Consider the following 18,965-nt stretch of genomic DNA (forward strand, 5'->3'; position numbering starts at 1 on the left):
TTATCATATTATGTTTCAACAGTAGACCTAAGGAACAATTTTGAATTGGTGTTTGTCAGTGATGTAGGACTGGGTACGGAGAACTTGTGCTTCCCTGGATGGACCTTTAAAATATACAGGTGGGTTCCTGACACTAGAAACAGACAGGTAATATCCAGTGAGATGAACACCCCCCTTTTCTGAAAAAAAGAACACAGTTGTTGGAAAAATGCCATTTGTTATCAGAAGAGCATTGTTTATTCATTTTGCAGGGAAAAGAGGTAAGGTTTGAAAAATCATAATCATAGCATCGTGCTAAAACAATCACAGAATCTTTGCATAAAAGTTATAAACATGCACCCAGGAATACAGAGTACGGGCACTGGGCCAGTAGCCGGGTTCTCTTCATCTCCCTGGTAAGTTTGTATCAGATCATCTATTCATTTATTAATCATCGATTTCTTAGGCGCCACGTGTGGCTCTCAGGTCACCAGGTAGTGTTTATTGCTTTCTTGATGTGGCTGGAACCTATAAAGATAAAATGAAATTAATCCCAGTGAGAAAAGATGAGCAGAAACATTCAGACAAAGTACTGAGGAAATGAGCTATTTGTAACGGACAAAAAAGCCACTGGTCAATCTGTGTCCGGTGTAATCAATATTTATTTCATTGGAAAAGGCAATTTATTTAATGTTGACCACTTTCTCAAAGGAAACACCGCAAGTTTTTACAAATGTTGTAGAATAATTGTTGTTAGAAAAAAAATGACTAAACCACCACACTTTGTGTTTGAACATAAGAAAACACTATATACAAGAAAATTCAATACATGATCTACACTCAATTCATTCATTCAAACTGTTCACCATTCACACCAACTTTCTTCAAACATCCTCTCTAACATCCATACACATACTCCTGCGCCCCTAGCGGAGATGAAGTTATTGCAGATTTAAACAACCTAGGGGGTCAACGACCAAACAATGCAATAGTTTTCGTAAATAAATGCTTGGCTGTGCTGAATAACGTAAATGAATTTGATGTGCAATTTCAACTAGCACATAGCCAGCCACAACTGTCACAACAGTGCATTTGTTAGGTAAACAAAAAACAGGTCTACGCATTTGGAACCCCTTTTGGATTTGGGGGGGTTTCTCCTCAGGACCCCAACAAATTTTGTAATCCAGAAATTGGACAATAAAGTTGTGGTTGAATCTGCAGGACTTTTACAGGTTCATAAGAAGACAAACGTGGTGGCTCCACTTCTGACATTTTCTTGCTAGTCAAGAATTCAGTGGAGAGCTGCTGAAGTTGGACGAGATGCCGGGTTCTCCATTCAATGCCCCTCTTGTTTTTATAGTTGTAGCGATGGCCGTCTTAGTGGCGAAGCGTCTCTGTCATGGGTCCTCCCAGGCGCCCTTCCGTGGCGTCGTGAGGTGTCCAATCCTAGCGGTGTCTGGAGCAGTTAGCCTTTGGGTGTATCTGCCCTAAGGGCAGATACACCCAAAGGCTAACTGCCCTTAGGCAGCTAAAGGCTAACTGCTTGTGGAATTGCACCTTCATGAAAGAATATCAATGCTTTTGCATTTGACTTGAGAAGGATACCTAATAATGATAGCTTCATGTTAGAATTTTAAGGCTCTTGCATCATGATTGAGGGGAACTTCTAGGAATGCCTTAAGGAACCGCAGCTTTGTGACAGAATTCAGATGATTTTGTTTCTAACTCAAGAGGGACCTCTAGTAAAGACTTTAGGACGCACGTTTGTGAACATATGTATATGTGTGTGTTGGGGCGTGTGTGTGAATATGTATTCCATCAAATGATATTTAGCTTGTTCCTATCACAGGTCTGTTCCCTTTAGGATAAGTGACTGGGAATATTGGTATTAGACCTATCAGCTTAGGGTGGTCTCCCCCAGACATTTTACCTTTCTCTTCTCCTCCTATTTTTGCTGATTTTGTTTTTGTTGGCCTTAGGACTGGGCACTTTACCACTTCTGACCTGTGCTGAAGTGATTGTGCTCATTCCCTAAAACTTGGTAACATTGTCTTTATGCCCAAATGATGCATTTAATTTACTTTTAAGTCCCTAGTGACGTAGTATTACATGTACCCAGGACCTGTAAATTAAATGTTACTAGTGGGCCTGCAGCACTTATAGCATCTTCCATTTAAATAGCCCTTTCAAATATGTCTCAGGCTTGCCATTAAAGCTTGTGGGTGCAGGTATAAATTGCCATTTCAACTGGGCAAAATAATCTCTTTGCCAGGCCTCAAACTTCCTTTTTAACATATGTAAGTCACCATTAGCCTATACAGCCGAGTGGCAGGGTGACATGTATTTAACAAGTAAGACATGTAATTTTGAAAGTTTTACATGTAATGGTAGTAAAAATATCTAACATTGAATTTTGACATTTTTCAAAGGTCTACCTCTCCCTTATGATAACATTGGGTTACCTTGTTACATTTAATGAGTGATAACTTTCAGTTTTGAGCAGGTATGAAGATCGAGCTTGGTCTCTAAAGAATTGTAATTTAAAACCCTCTTTAATGGTAAAGTTGAATTTTAGGTCACAATTCTGAAAATGTCACTTTTTCGAAACTGGGCAATTTCTTGTTCCTACCATTTGTTCCTGCAGCCTGTACAGTGAGTCACATGACCAAGTGTAGCTGTCAGTAGAACTTTGTGTATTACTCCCAGACGGTGAGACAAAGGGAAAATACATGTTGGTAGGATTGACCATCTCTGTCAAGAAGAGGGGGAGGAGCAGTCACCATTCACCCTTGCACATCACAAAGACTATGCCTCAGCACACTCTCAAAGGGTTTCACCTTAGTCTTTTGTGCCCTCAGACAATTAGGGGCCTAGGCACGTAGGGAGGAAATTCCAGATACCTTTGGGGAATGGAACACTCCAGAAGCTTTTCTCTCTTCAAATCTGGTATCAAGTATCAATATAGGACCCTCAGACCCAACTCTTTAGATCACTTCTGGACCTGTGGACTACCAGGAAGGAGGACTGCACAGCTATGAAGCCAGCCCTGCGGCCAAGAACTGTTTTATTACCCACAGGCCTGCTATGGTGCTCAAACAATTCATCAGCTGTTGTGGACTGCCCTGCTATGGCCAGCCTACCTGCCCTGACCAAGAAACCCCAAAGTATCTCCAAGGGTCAGATAGCTGGCCTCCTAATCAGACCTACATGGACATAACAGGCTCCTCAACACCAATGCCTGTGTTGTGGGACTGATTGATTATGTGCAGGAAGAGACACCTTCCTGCTCAAAATCAATCAATTCAGGCAATTTCCTCTTCGTATGTGTGCTACAGAATGCAGCACACATAGAAAGAGGAAAAATCAAGGAGAAATGAAAACATTTCTCCTTGTTGTGCTTCACTAACGCCACCCCACTTCTAGACACCCATGGAATGCCTGAAATCTGATTGAAAGGGGAACATATTTACAAGGCCATAAAAAGCCACGTAAAGTAGCTTTCCGTAGCCTTGTAAATATGCTGTGGCACATTGTGCCACCAGAATGTCAAAAAAGTAAAGTTCGGAGGAGCAAAAGTGCCTCAAGGGGCATCATAAATAAAGCCCTCAAAGAGCAGGTATTGTGTGATGCCTCCTGTTTCATAACATACCCTGTGGCCAGATTCCCAAGCAGCACCCACGACTCATTCATGTTCCACCACAGTGGAATACAAAACCAACCGGCACAGGGTGAATGTGGCGATGGTTTCTTTCTTACTTTGTGAGAGAAATGCAGACTTAAAGAATACAGTGGCCAGGACGGTGTTTGTAGTGTGACCTATTGGTTGTCCTTTTTATGCTCTTAAGGTGACAGTGCATATGCCTTATATCCCTGGATACTCACACCGTACCTGACTCTGAGGAAAATATGTGAGAGGTAATTCAACAGAGAACAACATCCTGAATCATTGAGAGGACCTTTGGGATCCTGAAGTCTCGCTTTGGCAGCCTCCATAAGACCGGCGGGGCACTACTGTACAGGCTGAATGCATGCTGCCAGATTTTAAAATATAATGAGATATCACACAGGAATGTAAGGCTTGGTAGATAATTCAGTGACCACCTTTTATTCAGGTTGCTACAACATTGTTGCAAGCCTTGTGGATGTTACATTGATAAAACTATAACAACAAAGTAAGAAATGGAAAACAAAACAAAGGCAAATCATTCTGCTGTGTGGTTAATGAGTAACTTTTTACACCCTCTGGTGTTCAGTGCTTTGTCAGCAACAGTGAGCCAAGGAACTGTCAACAAGTCATTGCCGGAAGTGCGATGCAGCAACAGTTAATAGACGGAATAATGAATGAATCAAACATTCACTCCCAGTCAAAAGATCTGGGTTAAACCCATCTTTCCTTTGCTCACTAAACCACGCCAGTTTGGATCCAGCCATATGCAAATCAGTCTTGACCCTCATCCTCATGGGAACAGTTCAGCCCGAACTGCCAAGCCGGGTCCTCACTGGACTGGAAACAGGCATCCTGGCAACACCCCTCAGCAGCCAGGCTAGGTTGAATCCAGTGGCACAGTGAGCAAGTGACCCACGTCTGGGCATACCCATCCCATTTAGGGTGAAAAGCACTGCGGCAACAAATGATGGGTGGAATGCTGAATGAATCAATCACTCACCCCCAATACAGAGATCTGGGTTAAATCCATTGTGCTATTGCTCACTATACCACCCCAGCTTGGACTCCATCAGAGGCAACCCAGTGTTGACTGGGCTTCACATGGGAACAGTCCAGCCTGAACTGCCAAGCCGGGTTCTCCCTGTACCAGAAACAGGCATTCTGCATCCGCTTTCAGGGAACACCCCTTATCAACCAGGCTAGCGTGAGTCCAGTGGCACAGTGAGCAAGGGACCCACGTCTGGGCATATCCATCCCACTTAGGGCGAAAAGTGCTGCAGCAAAAAATGATGGACTGAATGCCAGAAGTGTGGGGCATGAACACCTGGTACTGCATTCATCATGAAGGGATATGCCACTGAGGCAAGAGCCCTCTTCGCTGTCAGGTGGGGTTGGGATGTTGGGGATAGAGAAGTTGTAGTTTTGAATGCTCTCTTGTGCTGTGGTGACTTGCACAAACCCACGTGCACCATGTTGGTCTGAAAGTTCAGAGTCCACCTTGCCAGCATTGTCTTCCGACTTTCAGGTGGTTGATGGAGCGGATAAAGGTATCATACCTTTCCAGATACTGCCTGTGCCTCTGTCTCTGCACACATTGTTCCCTCTCTATTACTGCTAGCCACCTTTCCTTCACTTTCTCCATATTCTGCAGTGACTTGAATACACATTGCAGTTGCCTAATGACCGTGCATATCTGCTTTGTCTGCAGGCACAGTGAGGAGATGATTGGCATCTCCAGGGCACCATACACAAGATGTGATTCCAACCTCTCTGAATGGACTGCTGAGGTTTGGCCTCTGAGCTTTTGCTGTGTATTGGTCCTGGGTGTTGTGGGGTCTCTGTACTGCGACTGTGCCCTCATCACTGTCCTCAACCTCTAGCAGTGGTGATATGGTGTTTCTCCCAACAGTTGGAGTTGGGGTGATGGATTTAGGGGATGATGGTGTTATGACCTGAAGGCTAGGGGTAGGGTTTTTAGTGAGGGCAGGAAGACTGGCACTTTGCCTAATGTGCGCGCTATTTGCAATGAACCTAAGTATGTGCGGGGCTGCAAGGTCAGGGGGAATACTCAATAACCCCCGGGTGTTGTATAGACCACACAGAGTCCACACTTCACAATGAGCACAGTCCCGGGAAGACGTAGTGAGGATATCACAATGTTAATGGAGTCACTATAGCTGTGGTCGACACCAGTTCAGAGTTTAAAAGTTTATTTAATGAAGCTACAACTGTATAGGACACAGATGGCCAGCCAACACGTGTTCCATCACAGGCATTGGTTCTGTGACTCTTCAGGGCTGTATGATGTGTATAGAGATGATGTAAGACAGTCCCTGAGAACAGTTGATAATTCCAAACTGGTCTAAGGGTGCGTGATGGAGGCACTATGATGAAGGTTAGGTAAAAGGTGCTCTCTAAAAGTTCACTTTGCAAACACAACAGTGATGGACAGAATGTGGATCAATGTCACACATTCACCCCAGTCCAAAGATCTGGGCCCAAATCCATCGTTTTTCCACTCCATCATCGCCAAATCAGCGCTGACCCTGTGCCCCATGGGAAGAGTCCAGTCCGAACTACAAAAGCCATGTCCTTCCCAGAACGGAAACAAGCATCCGAGGACCGGCCCGGTTTCGAGGTAACACCTCTCTTCAGCCCAGCTAGCTTGATTCCAGTGGTGTGGAGTGCCTGGGACTCACGTCTGAGCATCCCCAGTACACTTAGAGCGGTATTTGCAAACACAACAGTGATGGACAGAATGTGGATCAATGTCACACATTCACCCCAGTCCAAAGATCTGGGCCCAAATCCATCATTTTTCCACTCCACACCACCCTGGGTTAGACAATGGCGATATGCAAATCAGCGCTGACCCTGTGCCCCATGGGAACAGTCCAGTCCGAACTACAAAAGCCATGTCCTTCCCAGAACGGAAACAAGCATCCAAGGACCGGCCCGGTTTCGAGGTAACACCTCTCTTCAGCCCGGCTAGCTTGATTCCAGTGGTGTGGAGTGCCTGGGACTCACGTCTGAGCATCCCCAGTACACTTAGAGCGGTAATTGCAAACACAACAGTGATGGACAGAATGTGGATCAATGTCACACATTCACCCCAGTCCAAAGATCTGGGCCCAAATCCATCATTTTTCCACTCCACACCACCCTGGGTTAGACAATGGCGATATGCAAATCAGCGCTGACCCTGTGCCCCATGGGAACAGTCCAGTCCAAACTACAAAAGCCATGTCCTTCCCAGAATGGAAACAAGCATCCGAGGACCGGCCCGGTTTCGAGGTAACACCTCTCTTCAGCCCGGCTAGCTTGATTCCAGTGGTGTGGAGTGCCTGGGACTCACGTCTGAGCATCCCCAGTACACTTAGAGCGGTAATTGCAAACACAACAGTGATGGACAGAATGTGGATCAATGTCACACATTCACCCCAGTCCAAAGATCTGGGCCCAAATCCATCGTTTTTCCACTCCACACCACCCTGGGTTAGACAATGGCGATATGCAAATCAGCGCTGACCCTGTGCCCCATGGGAACAGTCCAGTCCGAACTACAAAAGCCATGTCCTTTCCAGAACGGAAACAAGCATCCGAGGACCGGCCCGGTTTCGAGGTAACACCTCTCTTCAGCCCGGCTAGCTTGATTCCAGTGGTGTGGAGTGCCTGGGACTCACGTCTGAGCATCCCCAGTACACTTAGAGCGGTAATTGCAAACACAACAGTGATGGACAGAATGTGGATCAATGTCACACATTCACCCCAGTCCAAAGATCTGGGCCCAAATCCATCGTTTTTCCACTCCACACCACCCTGGGTTAGACAATGGCGATATGCCAATCAGCGCTGACCCTGTGCCCCATGGGAACAGTCCAGTCCGAACTACAAAAGCCATGTCCTTCCCAGAACGGAAACAAGCATCCGAGGACCGGTCCGGTTTCGAGGTAACACCTCTCTTCAGCCCGGCTAGCTTGATTCCAGTGGTGTGGAGTGCCTGGGACTCACGTCTGAGCATCCCCAGTACACTTAGAGCGGTAATTGCAAACACAACAGTGATGGACAGAATGTGGATCAATGTCACACATTCACCCCAGTCCAAAGATCTGGGCCCAAATCCATCGTTTTTCCACTCCACACCACCCTGGGTTAGACAATGGGGATATGCAAATCAGCGCTGACCCTGTGCCCCATGGGAACAGTCCAGTCCGAACTACAAAAGCCATGTTTTTCCCAGAACGGAAACAAGCATCCGAGGACCGGCCCGGTTTCGAGGTAACACCTCTCTTCAGCCCGGCTAGCTTGATTCCAGTGGTGTGGAGTGCCTGGGACTCACGTCTGAGCATCCCCAGTACACTTAGAGCGGTAATTGCAAACACAACAGTGATGGACAGAATGTGGATCAATGTCACACATTCACCCCAGTCCAAAGATCTGGGCCCAAATCCATCGTTTTTCCACTCCACACCACCCTGGGTTAGACAATGGCGATATGCAAATCAGCGCTGACCCTGTGCCCCATGGGAACAGTCCAGTCCGAACTACAAAAGCCATGTCCTTCCCAGAACGGAAACAAGCATCCGAGGACCGGCCCGGTTTCGAGGTAACACCTCTCTTCAGCCGGGCTAGCTTGATTCCAGTGGTGTGGAGTGCCTGGGACTCACGTCTGAGCATCCCCAGTACACTTAGAGCGATAATTGCAAACACAACAGTGATGGACAGAATGTGGATCAATGTCACACATTCACCCCAGTCCAAAGATCTGGGCCCAAATCCATCGTTTTTCCACTCCACACCACCCTGGGTTAGACAATGGCGATATGCAAATCAGCGCTGACCCTGTGCCCCATGGGAACAGTCCAGTCCGAACTACAAAAGCCATGTCCTTCCCAGAACGGAAACAAGCATCCGAGGACCGGCCCGGTTTCGAGGTAACACCTCTCTTCAGCCCGGCTAGCTTGATTCCAGTGGTGTGGAGTGCCTGCGACTCACGTCTGAGCATCCCCAGTACACTTAGAGGGGTAATTGCAAACACAACAGTGATGGACAGAATGTGGATCAATGTCACACATTCACCCCAGTCCAAAGATCTGGGCCCAAATCCATCGTTTTTCCACTCCACACCACCCTGGGTTAGACAATAGCGATATGCAAATCAGCGCTGACCCTGTGCCCCATGGGAACAGTCCAGTCCGAACTACAAAAGCCATGTCCTTCCCAGAACGGAAACAAGCATCCGAGGACCGGCCCGGTTTCGAGGTAACACCTCTCTTCAGCCCGGCTAGCTTGATTCCAGTGGTGTGGAGTGCCTGGGACTCACGTCTGAGCATCCCCAGTACACTTAGAGCGGTAATTGCAAACACAACAGTGATGGACAGAATGTGGATCAATGTCACACATTCACCCCAGTCCAAAGATCTGGGCCCAAATCCATCGTTTTTCCACTCCACACCACCCTGGGTTAGACAATGGCGATATGCAAATCAGCGCTGACCCTGTGCCCCATGGGAACAGTCCAGTCCGAACTACAAAAGCCATGTCCTTCCATGTTTGGATCTGCACTGAGGCACTCATCTGTTCATCCTGTTCCCCTTGATCTCCGACAGGATTCGTAATATCAGTGGAAATGGGGTAAGGTGTGCTAAAATGTACCACTACAGTCTAACATCAGGTTGTCCTCCAGAGAACTGGACCCCCTGCAATTAAAGAATTTAAAAGATTACACTGATGTTAAGTCCTATGGCCAGATTACATTTTGAGCAGGTTGAGACTCAATTTTTGCCTAAATATCAACATATCTGCCTTTGAGTCAAAAGCCATCTCTCCTTATATTTACAAGAACCTGTGAAAGTGTCAAGTCATTCAGACAATTATATCAATAAAACACCTGATACACACATCATTCTGGTACAAGGGCCTTGTGATCTCTATTTCAAGGTCAGTTAATATTAATTAACATAAACTATGTAGTCTGAATTGATGTGTTTTTACCTGATTTGTTTATAAGAATGTGTCTAAGACTAGCATCTTGATGCACATTCAGACATATCTACATTGTCAGAAATACCCCGTATCAGATAAGCCACAGTATAAAAGGCCCATCAAGTGACCACTTTGGAAAAGAGTTCATTTGGCCCAGATTATCGTGCACGATACTGCAAGAAAATCTTGGCAGAGACTGCTGTGAAGCCAACTAATACCAATCTTCGCTGAATGCTGATACTGATAATGACACCCACTTGCTGTAAATGGGAATGAGGTTATTTATTCTCCCAAAGAAACTATAGATACAAGTTAAGCTACTCCATGATCTCCTACTGTAGCGCATAGAAGCAGGTTTGAGGGTGTTATGTTGCTAGATGGTACATTCACTATGGTAGAAATGTTCATATTGTTTTTGTTGTTCACAACATACATTAGGACACGAGGGATTGCCTTAAATTGAAGAAACTATTGGGCAACTCCCAGAGAGACTGAAGGAGGATGAGTTCAAAATATCTAATCTTGAAGATCAAGTTATTACTATGGAGAAAGAAGTCTGCCATGTTCAAAAGCAAAGGCACCATTTGGAATGGCTCATCAAGACCTATGTGCTGCCCAAGTACTTGAGGGAGCTAACCATAACAAGAGCTCATCGTGTTCCGACCCAACGTCTTCCCAGCTCGAAGTATCCACGCACTATCCTGGTCAATTTCTGATATTACTGGTAAAGAAACAATTTTCAGGCTAAGACAATTGAGAAAAAACTGTTTTCACCTCTGGAGGAATCTAACATTTGTATTTTTTCAGATATGTCAGCGTTAGCAACATTGTTGAAAAAACTTTGTAAAAATGCTGGACTTGTTTAGGACTCAGGATGCCCAGGCGTCCATGGCACAACAGTCTAAATTAAAGGCATGCAATCATGAAATCTAATTTCTGTGTCTTCATTTTTTCCTATGAATACAACAATTTGAGAACCGTCAGCCTAGGATGTAAGGGAGAATCCAAAACTTCTTATCAAATCAGCTAGTGGGAAAACATAGATGTTAAAAAGAGTAGGGCTAAACAAGGACCCATGCGGGACTCCACATGGAAGGGAAAAAGAAAGGGAAGCAAAGTTCTCCAATTTTATTACTTATTTTTGATTTGTTAGGTAGGATTTTTCAGGTTAGAGGCCATGCCTGTGACCCCGCAGGTTGCTAACTTGCTTAGTAGTAATGCATGATTAACAGTATCAAAAGCCGCAGAGAGTTCACACAGGATAAGGGCTGCCCCGTTTCCTTGATCTAGAACCTGCCTGATCTCTTTGTTTGCCTTGAATAAGGCTGTCTCCATGGCCCTTATGGAAACCAAACTGGGTTGTATATAAGTGTTATTTTGGATTCAATACAGGTTACCAGCTGTTCATTCAAAAAAATTCAGCTATTTTAGCTGGTAGTGGGAGATGGGAATTTGGGTGATAAATGTTTGGTTCATTATGGTCAAGTGAAGTTTTTTTTAAAAGAGGAATCAAGGCTGCTTTTTTCCAGCTATTTGAAAAAGTGCCTGTTTTGCACATGGCTTGGTGGATAGGCGTTAGTTTAGATCCAATGACTTTTGCTACCAATTTAGTTATATTAGGTGGGTATATCTTGATGGTTGCTCACATTATCTTGGATTAAAAGTGGTGCATCCGAGTGTGATAATTATATTTAGTATACCCCTCTGGGAGATGTGATCTTGGGTTTGTTCGTTGAATGTGAATAGTCAGAATAATCAGAGGCATGAACTTGAGCTTGTATGACTAGGTGACTATTATTCTATGTGTCTTTGATCTCCGAGTTGTTGGTCTCAGCTCTTAATAGATTTTTTTGAGGTGTCAATGGGTTCGGAAGGCCCTCCAGTATGCCTGTTTTTGAAAAGATAATTGTTGTGGGATCTTTTAGAAACATAAATTTCCTATTAGGGGCCGTTTTCACAAATATTGAATATTGTAAAGGAATAAGTGGGCTTGTCTTTTCTTGGACTGATTTCTCAGGTGACTCATCCGTCTCCTTGGATTTCTTGCCACCTTGCTTTCCTGCCATTTGTGTCAGTTGCTTTCTGGATCTCCCTGACCTAATTATTTGCTTCAAATTTGGACGTTTGATGCTTTATTGCACTGTGTAATGCCGTTTATTTTCTTTATACACAGCACTGTTCAAGAATAGATTTAAATGGCTATTTCCTGCGTTTCTTTTTGGGGGGGAGGTTATTTTTCTCCCCTGGTGGTGCATGTGTACTACTTTGAACCGCGTTAGACCCCTACTATGATAAGGGAAGGGGAGAAACTTCCTGTACCACTCTCCGCTGGTCCACTGGTCTCTGCTGGCTGGAGGATCAAATTGCTACCACCGCCACAGTAATCAATTGTCCGTAAGCAGGCCGTGCATACTCCGTGAACCTACTGTAGTAAGAAACTGCCTCTGTCCCCCAGCTATCAGAGCCCTCGGGAGCTTATACTTGCTCTGACTTGCCTTGTTTACTTACCCCCCTTCCTTGACCCCACACTCAATCCTTAACTCACCTGAGTTTACAAAAGAGCAGGGGGAGTAGAGGAAGAACTATATTTCCTGGTTAAGAGTGGAGGTATGGGGGTAGGGAGAGTGTGGGGGAATGAGCAATCCACGTGCCTCATCTCTCAATCCCCAGTAACTTTCACGTTGCCAGGGAGGCACCCGCCCCAGTTCTCTGGCGCTTGCTGCCACTGGCTACCAGCTCCACACAGTCAAATTAGGCTACAAATGCCTCCAAAAGAGTTGTCGGCTCACTCCCCATATGCGGAGCTTCTATCTCTTTGAAAATAATGTTAACGGTATCTGCGACTTTTAAATTTCAAGTTCTTGGCTCCTGCCGCTTTGGGTACCTGCTCGCTGCTGTTGAGCTTTGAGAAAAGCCTCGAGCAAGTTTGTGGCTCTTCTCACTCTTCCGGCTCACCTGTGGTGTGGTAAAGTCAGCGTTGAACCCTCGCGGTCCCTGCCGCCCGTGAATGCAGGCTGCGGCTGCTGCCCCCAAGAGACTGACCCACCGCCAAAGACTGAAGTCGACGTGGAAGTCAGGTCGCGGTCTCTGATGCAAATAGCACAGTTTAGCGGTTCCTGCTCTGGCTACAGCTCCGGCCACCTCCAACACTATATGGGCGCTTACAGGCAGGGCATAGGTCAGCAGGACACGGGCAGGTTTCCCCGCAGTTCAGAACAAATAATTTGCGGTTCTCGGTTTCAGATCCGCACTGCTACCACCGCCGCTTCACCTGCTTAGCCTGCTCCCGCTCTCCTGGGTCACACGCAAAACCTGGACACTGGAAACTCAGTGAATACTCTGGGTGGAATAACTGAGACTCTTAATCGCACTGAGAACGGAAAGAGTAAAGAATCAATAGGAAAGAAGATAGAGCTCTCGCAACCAATAATTGAAACATCATGTACATTGGACCTGCCTATCCAAACTCAGAGCCTAATAAGTCACAATACGAAAAGAAATGATCAAGACCTGACTGTACGGCTACATAAAAGTGACAACACAACAAGTCTTTTTCAGAACAATACAATAATAGCAGACAAAGTAGTGGAACATGACAAAAGTGGAGATAGTAGCAGAGGAAGGGCAACATTGGAAATAAAAGAAGGGATCCATCAGTCAGCATATTCATCATTATTAAAAGTGCTAGAAACCACAATAACAGTACTCAATATGCAGTCAGACAAGTTAGATACCCAAATTGACCTGATAAATATAATCGCCTCATTTATCGTTGGAATTAATACGAAATAGAAAACGTTAGCGGATCTGACTATTAAGGAGCTAGAAATAAATGTAGTAGGAGGCAAAGATTGTGTATGTGGCCCAATAATTGATAAGCTTAGTATTGTCCCAGCTATTTTAACAAGCATACTAAACGAAAGCCAAAAGATTGACCATGGTGGGGTAACATTAGTTAGAAAAAAGTCTTATGTCTACCGCAGACAGCAGCCCCAACACAGGTCCACCTGGAATTTGGCATTATCAAGCAGGAGATAGGGAGAATATATGCCATGATTAAAGCTTGGTATAAACTTTGGCAGAATCGATCTAATACATCAAACGACGCCCTGTGGCAAGCCCAGGAAGACGATCCAAACTCATGCTACGGCAAATACCTGAAAATGGCGTGGAAGTACACCGAGATAAAGAAAGTTTGGCCGCAGAACCCTTCCTTCCAAATTTTCCGTAGCATAACAAACAAAGCGGCGAAGCTACAATCACCTGTAAAATGATGAAATTCTTATTATTTTATGAGAAAAACTACATGGCATGGCCAATACAGTAATGTTTAGGGTTTCTTATCGGAATTAAAAAAAAAATGTTTAAAATGTTTTTAAAGTTGTTATTTGCTGGAACCGTGACTCGACGGTAAGCTGGCACTACAGAATTGTGAATATATTTTGGTTGGTCTCATAATGAGGACACCACTTCTGGTTTTCAGACTAAATAATCAACATGTCTTTTCTCTTTTGGTCTCTTCCTTTATATATATGTTTTACTATTTTAAATTGATACTTTACTTGTAGTGTGATATTGTTATGGTTTTAATTAACTTAAACAATAAAGAATTGACAACTTACTACTCTCATTGATTAATTTTTTATACTTTAGGAGGTTTGTTTTTACTCATGTCTCTTAATGTGAATAATGGTATACATTATTTTATAAGTTACTGTTGTTTTTATATCATGTTTCATGCTTGCACTTTAATGTAGTTGGAGGGGTAGAGAAAGATGTATTTCTTTGCTCCATTGAAGTTTGTAGTTGGTGGCTGCATGTTTTCTACCTGTTTAAACGTGCACAATATCATATGTCAATTTTATGTACCCCAATATTCTCAAGGAGTTGCTGCACGTTAGCGCTTTAGTATCTCAGCTCAGAGAAGCAACGAACATGTATTATCTGTTTGATTTTCTAAGGGGCTGAGACAGTTGGTCTATTGATATTTGTATTTTATTGGTTCGCTGCCAAAAGTGTTTGCTTGTTTTTGTAATGCGCACTATGACACTTTATGTATCTCACTAGTACTGTACAAATCTAGATCAGTGATCTGATATTTGCTAGCTCAAAAGAACGGAAAAGCAACTGTGTTTCATTATGACTGGGACGGTACTTTGCATTAGTAGGTCATACATTTCTGCCTATTGCTGCTAATTAAGTTCTGGCAAGATGCACTGTCACTTTATTTTATCTTATCAGTACTGTCTTGAGCTTGCTTGCTTTTGTGCTGCTATTTGTTCCTCCTCAAAAAAAAGCATTAAATAAAAGAGTTTATGTTTGACGGACCAACTTCTGAGCGAATGATAAACAGACCACAATGAGCATTGACTGGTTTTTCAGAAAACAAGTGAAGCAGGACATTAGGTACCACCGCAAAGTCCGCCCGCCATCCTAATGTGCCCCAAAGAGTTCATCCTGTTAATTTTTTGAACAGCTACCAGCCCCTCAGCCAAAATCAGCATCTTGAACTTCTGTGTGAATATAAATGAGTTAGTTCATTGAAGCTCAGGACTGGGTGTAGCCCGCCTCCCCTTTTTTTTATGGTAATTTTGCAACCTCATTCCGAAAATGAGATCAGCTTGCTTGATCCTGAAGTTCTTGCAATGCCAACTGTGGCAGAGCAGGCACGGATGGAGGACACCAAATCAGTCATAGCACAAATTCATTCTGCAGCACTAAGAAGCCCATGAACCTGTGGATAGTTGGGTTCAGCGATGGTAACCGATTGTGAACCCTTCTCCAAATTGAGTGGGCCTCATAAGAAAGCGCTGCAGAGGGTGAATCATTGACCAGAAAGTCTTTAGGACTTCTTGAGTGGTGCCTCACAAAATCGTGTAGAGGAGGTTGGTGCATTCACATGCAAGTCTTTGAGACGTGTGGAGTGGAACCCCCTGAGATAGTCCTAAGGAGGAAGACTCAACCAGCCAAAAGCATTTGTGACTTTCTGAAGTGGCACCATGAGATAGTGCTGAGGAGGACGGCTGTCCACAATCAAGTCTCCGGCACTAAATATCGTCTGGTAATATTGAGAAATCTGGTTTCTTCTTGCTTCAGAAGCACCGCCTCTTTGGTTGCATGTTTCCTCCTAAGGATTAGGAGTCTCACCCAGGGTCTTTGAGTGGAAGATCAACTATTCCTTGTAAGAGGTGATTGACAAACAAGCACTTACAACAACCAATGAATGAGGTGAACTAAACTGTTGCCTCTCCCTGTGTTGACCTTAGTGGCTATGTTACGTTAGCCAGAGTTTCATAAATAGCACATACACCCAGATGTTGTCTTTGGGCTACAAAGAGACACCATAAAACACCACCCTCCTCTACTGGTATGCAGAGAGCCAGAGCAGCAGCTAAGTACCTCTGACAGGCACAGCACCATGGGCCAAACCACATCAAGCGAGCCTGGAACTGCTGTTTTGATGGATGACATACGCCATGCATTTTGGCCTTTTGGCATTCTAAAGTTCTAAAGCTGGGGGTCCACGGGTATTGTTATATTTCATTTTTGGCGGAGGCAATCAATTTTCTGCATTGCCTATAGTAGCCAACTTAGCATTATCTCTAGTAGCTCTATATATTTGGGCACTTATATGGCACTGGCCCTGCACTGCTACCACCTACTAGGTCGGTAAGCCAGCCTGACCGAACAATTGTAAATTGATCAGTTTCAATTCATAGGGAGCTCTTTACATTTTGTTTATCAGTTGAGACTGTTGGATTTAAGAACGTGTTATAGGAGGCTGTTTATAAATTGATTTTTTTAAAGGACAGTAGTTTTTTTTGTTTTAAATAAACTTAGTTGGCTTCAGTAGTGTTTAATACAGTGAGCTGAGTTCTTTTTGTGGATGATGAATGATGGGGGTTGGAAATACAGGACTAACGATGTGTACAGAGCTACAAGTAAATAAGAGAATTGCTTGTTATCTGACCTTTGGGGTTTGTGAAGGAACGCAAATAGTACTGTTGCTTTGTATGAAACCTGCAGGTTGTGACCTTGCTTGGATATGAGTAATTCTTGCACCGTGTGATAAGTTAGACTGTCAATTTAGGAAGGTGTAAAACTGAGCTCAACGTGGTTAAACATATAGTGAACACATGAATGGCAAAAGATTTAAGCAAATGATAATGCTGGCCGAGGCTGCTCTCAACATCTGATTCTGAACACCTATGGGCCGATTCACAGAACTAATCTGAGATAAAATCCTAAACTTGCTACTTTTGGTATTCACAGAAGGCATTTAGTAGTAGTAAAGTTAGGAGTCCTAACTTTACTACTACTAAATACCTGCTGTGAATACCAAAAGAAGTGAGTTTAGGATTTCATCCCAGTTTAGTAGTAGTAAAGTTAGGAGTCCTAACTTTACTACTACTAAATGCCTTCTGTGAATACCAAACATAGTAAATTTAAGATTTCATCCCGATTTAGTAGTAGTAGTAAAGTTAGGACTCCTAACTTTACTACTACTAAATGCCTCCTGTGAATACCAAAAGTTGGAATTTTAGGATTTCCTCTCTGATTAGTTCTGTGAATCGGCCCACTGATGATTATGAATCAGAATAGGTATTTGATGTCAGATAGTAAGTAATTTGAGAGATTATGCTTTTAAGTATATATATTTTCAAAATAAAATTTTAATCAAAACATTATAAATATTCACAGACTGATAAATGAACTGTAAAGAGCTCCCTACGAATTGAAACTCATCAATTATTTCTAATGGATTATTAGCAAAGCTACTTGGCACACTAATAACATAAAATAACATAAAACAACAATAACAAAACAAAATAACACTACACCACAACAAAAACATAAACTAATAAGAAAGAGCAATGCAACAACTTGACTGTGACTTCATAAACCCAAAGAAAAATCAACTTAAAAATCAATACAGTAACACAGTGGTGATATGTTTAGTTGTGTTACTGTTATAGTGTTGATTTAATATTCTGTTGGTGTTTTTGTTGGTATGTTGTGCAATGTAGTATTGTTGCTTTGTATTAACTGCAGCCAATATGCTTAAACATAGACTCAGTCTTATTACTGGAAACAAACAGTTTTTTTTATAAAATAGTGATAGAAATGCTAGGGCATATAATTGAAGCATCCAAAATATTCTTTGTGGTTCACTCTCAGATGTTATAAACTGCCATCCTGTTTTTATAAAAGTCACTAAAAACCACTATGACAGTGAGCTGGATCACAGCTTTCAAATCATTTCATCTTTGAGCTAGAGACACTGTGGCACATGGACTAGCTGTGCAGCTCCTACCAGCATGAAAAGCTTTTTGAACTGCGGGCCCTGGGGGCAGAACACCCCCTACCATTAAGACTCTTTCCTCGTTGGAGGCCAGTAGGAACATCACCTCGTGTGGTTTGGGCAATTTTAATCCTTCCTTCTACACAGTTGATCTCACTCCTAATAAAGTCTCTAAAATCTGGAAAACCTTCACAACAAATTAGTCTCTAGACCATAAGACCAGAACTGAACGCTTAAAACGGAAACCCAGATTGGCATACAATCAAAAAGTTGCCACACAATCAGTTCAGTAAAACAGGAAATGGGCAAGACTGTGCTAGACAAAAAGAATTCATGCCCATTAAATGCTGACATCATGGAACAACAAAGATTGACACAAACTTTAAACGAAGAAACAAATATTAAGCAACTTTCATCTATTGAACCGGTAAAGCAAATATTGGAACATACTCTAAACAAAGAAACAAATATAAAACAACTTTCATCCATCAAACTGGTAAAACCGTTGGAAGCAATTGATCTAATAGGGGACTTGGTCGACTCAACAAGAGTGGACCAAATAGTAATAGTTAGATGTGGTAACAACAAACGACTCATAAACATAGTTAAAAAAGAATGGAATATAAACAAAGAAAGGGTCATGGAAAATCAGAGGAAGGAACAACTAATCTTCAAGCCAGTATATGAGTCCAGAGGGCATCAAGATATGTTAAATAGAGGCAATCTTTTGTGCCTATTCAAATCAGTTCCATCTCTAGCAAATCTGACAACTAAAGAAATAGATTGTGTTGGCTTCATACAAAATTCGGAAGGCTTACTGCCTCTAATAGTGCTAACAGTCACATCCCCTGCTGTAGCAGAACTAATTATGAAGGAAGAAGATATCTTTCGCAGTTGGGGAATAATGATCAGTAAAATTATGCTAAAAGAATACCCTACACCATTCTTAAAAGCAGAAAATTTGCCAACATTTGAGAAAGGAAAAAAAGGGGCAACCATCCTTCTCTGTGTTAAAAAATCCAATTCAACAAA

The 18,965-nt window shown here is 43.3% G+C and overlaps 1 long non-coding RNA gene across 2 annotated transcripts in view; it reads right to left on the minus strand.

The window, feature by feature from the left end:
- Positions 1-220: 220 nt before the first annotated feature.
- Positions 221-18,965, minus strand: part of LOC144807910 (uncharacterized) — a 282,409-nt gene continuing 263,664 nt past the window's right edge. For both annotated transcript variants that reach the window (XR_013606517.1, XR_013606518.1), the window contains one exon: positions 221-507. This is a non-coding gene — a long non-coding RNA (uncharacterized LOC144807910). The remainder of the gene's footprint in view (positions 508-18,965) is intronic.

This window comes from Lissotriton helveticus, chromosome 1_2, assembly GCF_964261635.1.
Source record: "Lissotriton helveticus chromosome 1_2, aLisHel1.1, whole genome shotgun sequence".
Classification (NCBI taxonomy): domain Eukaryota; kingdom Metazoa; phylum Chordata; class Amphibia; order Caudata; family Salamandridae; genus Lissotriton; species Lissotriton helveticus.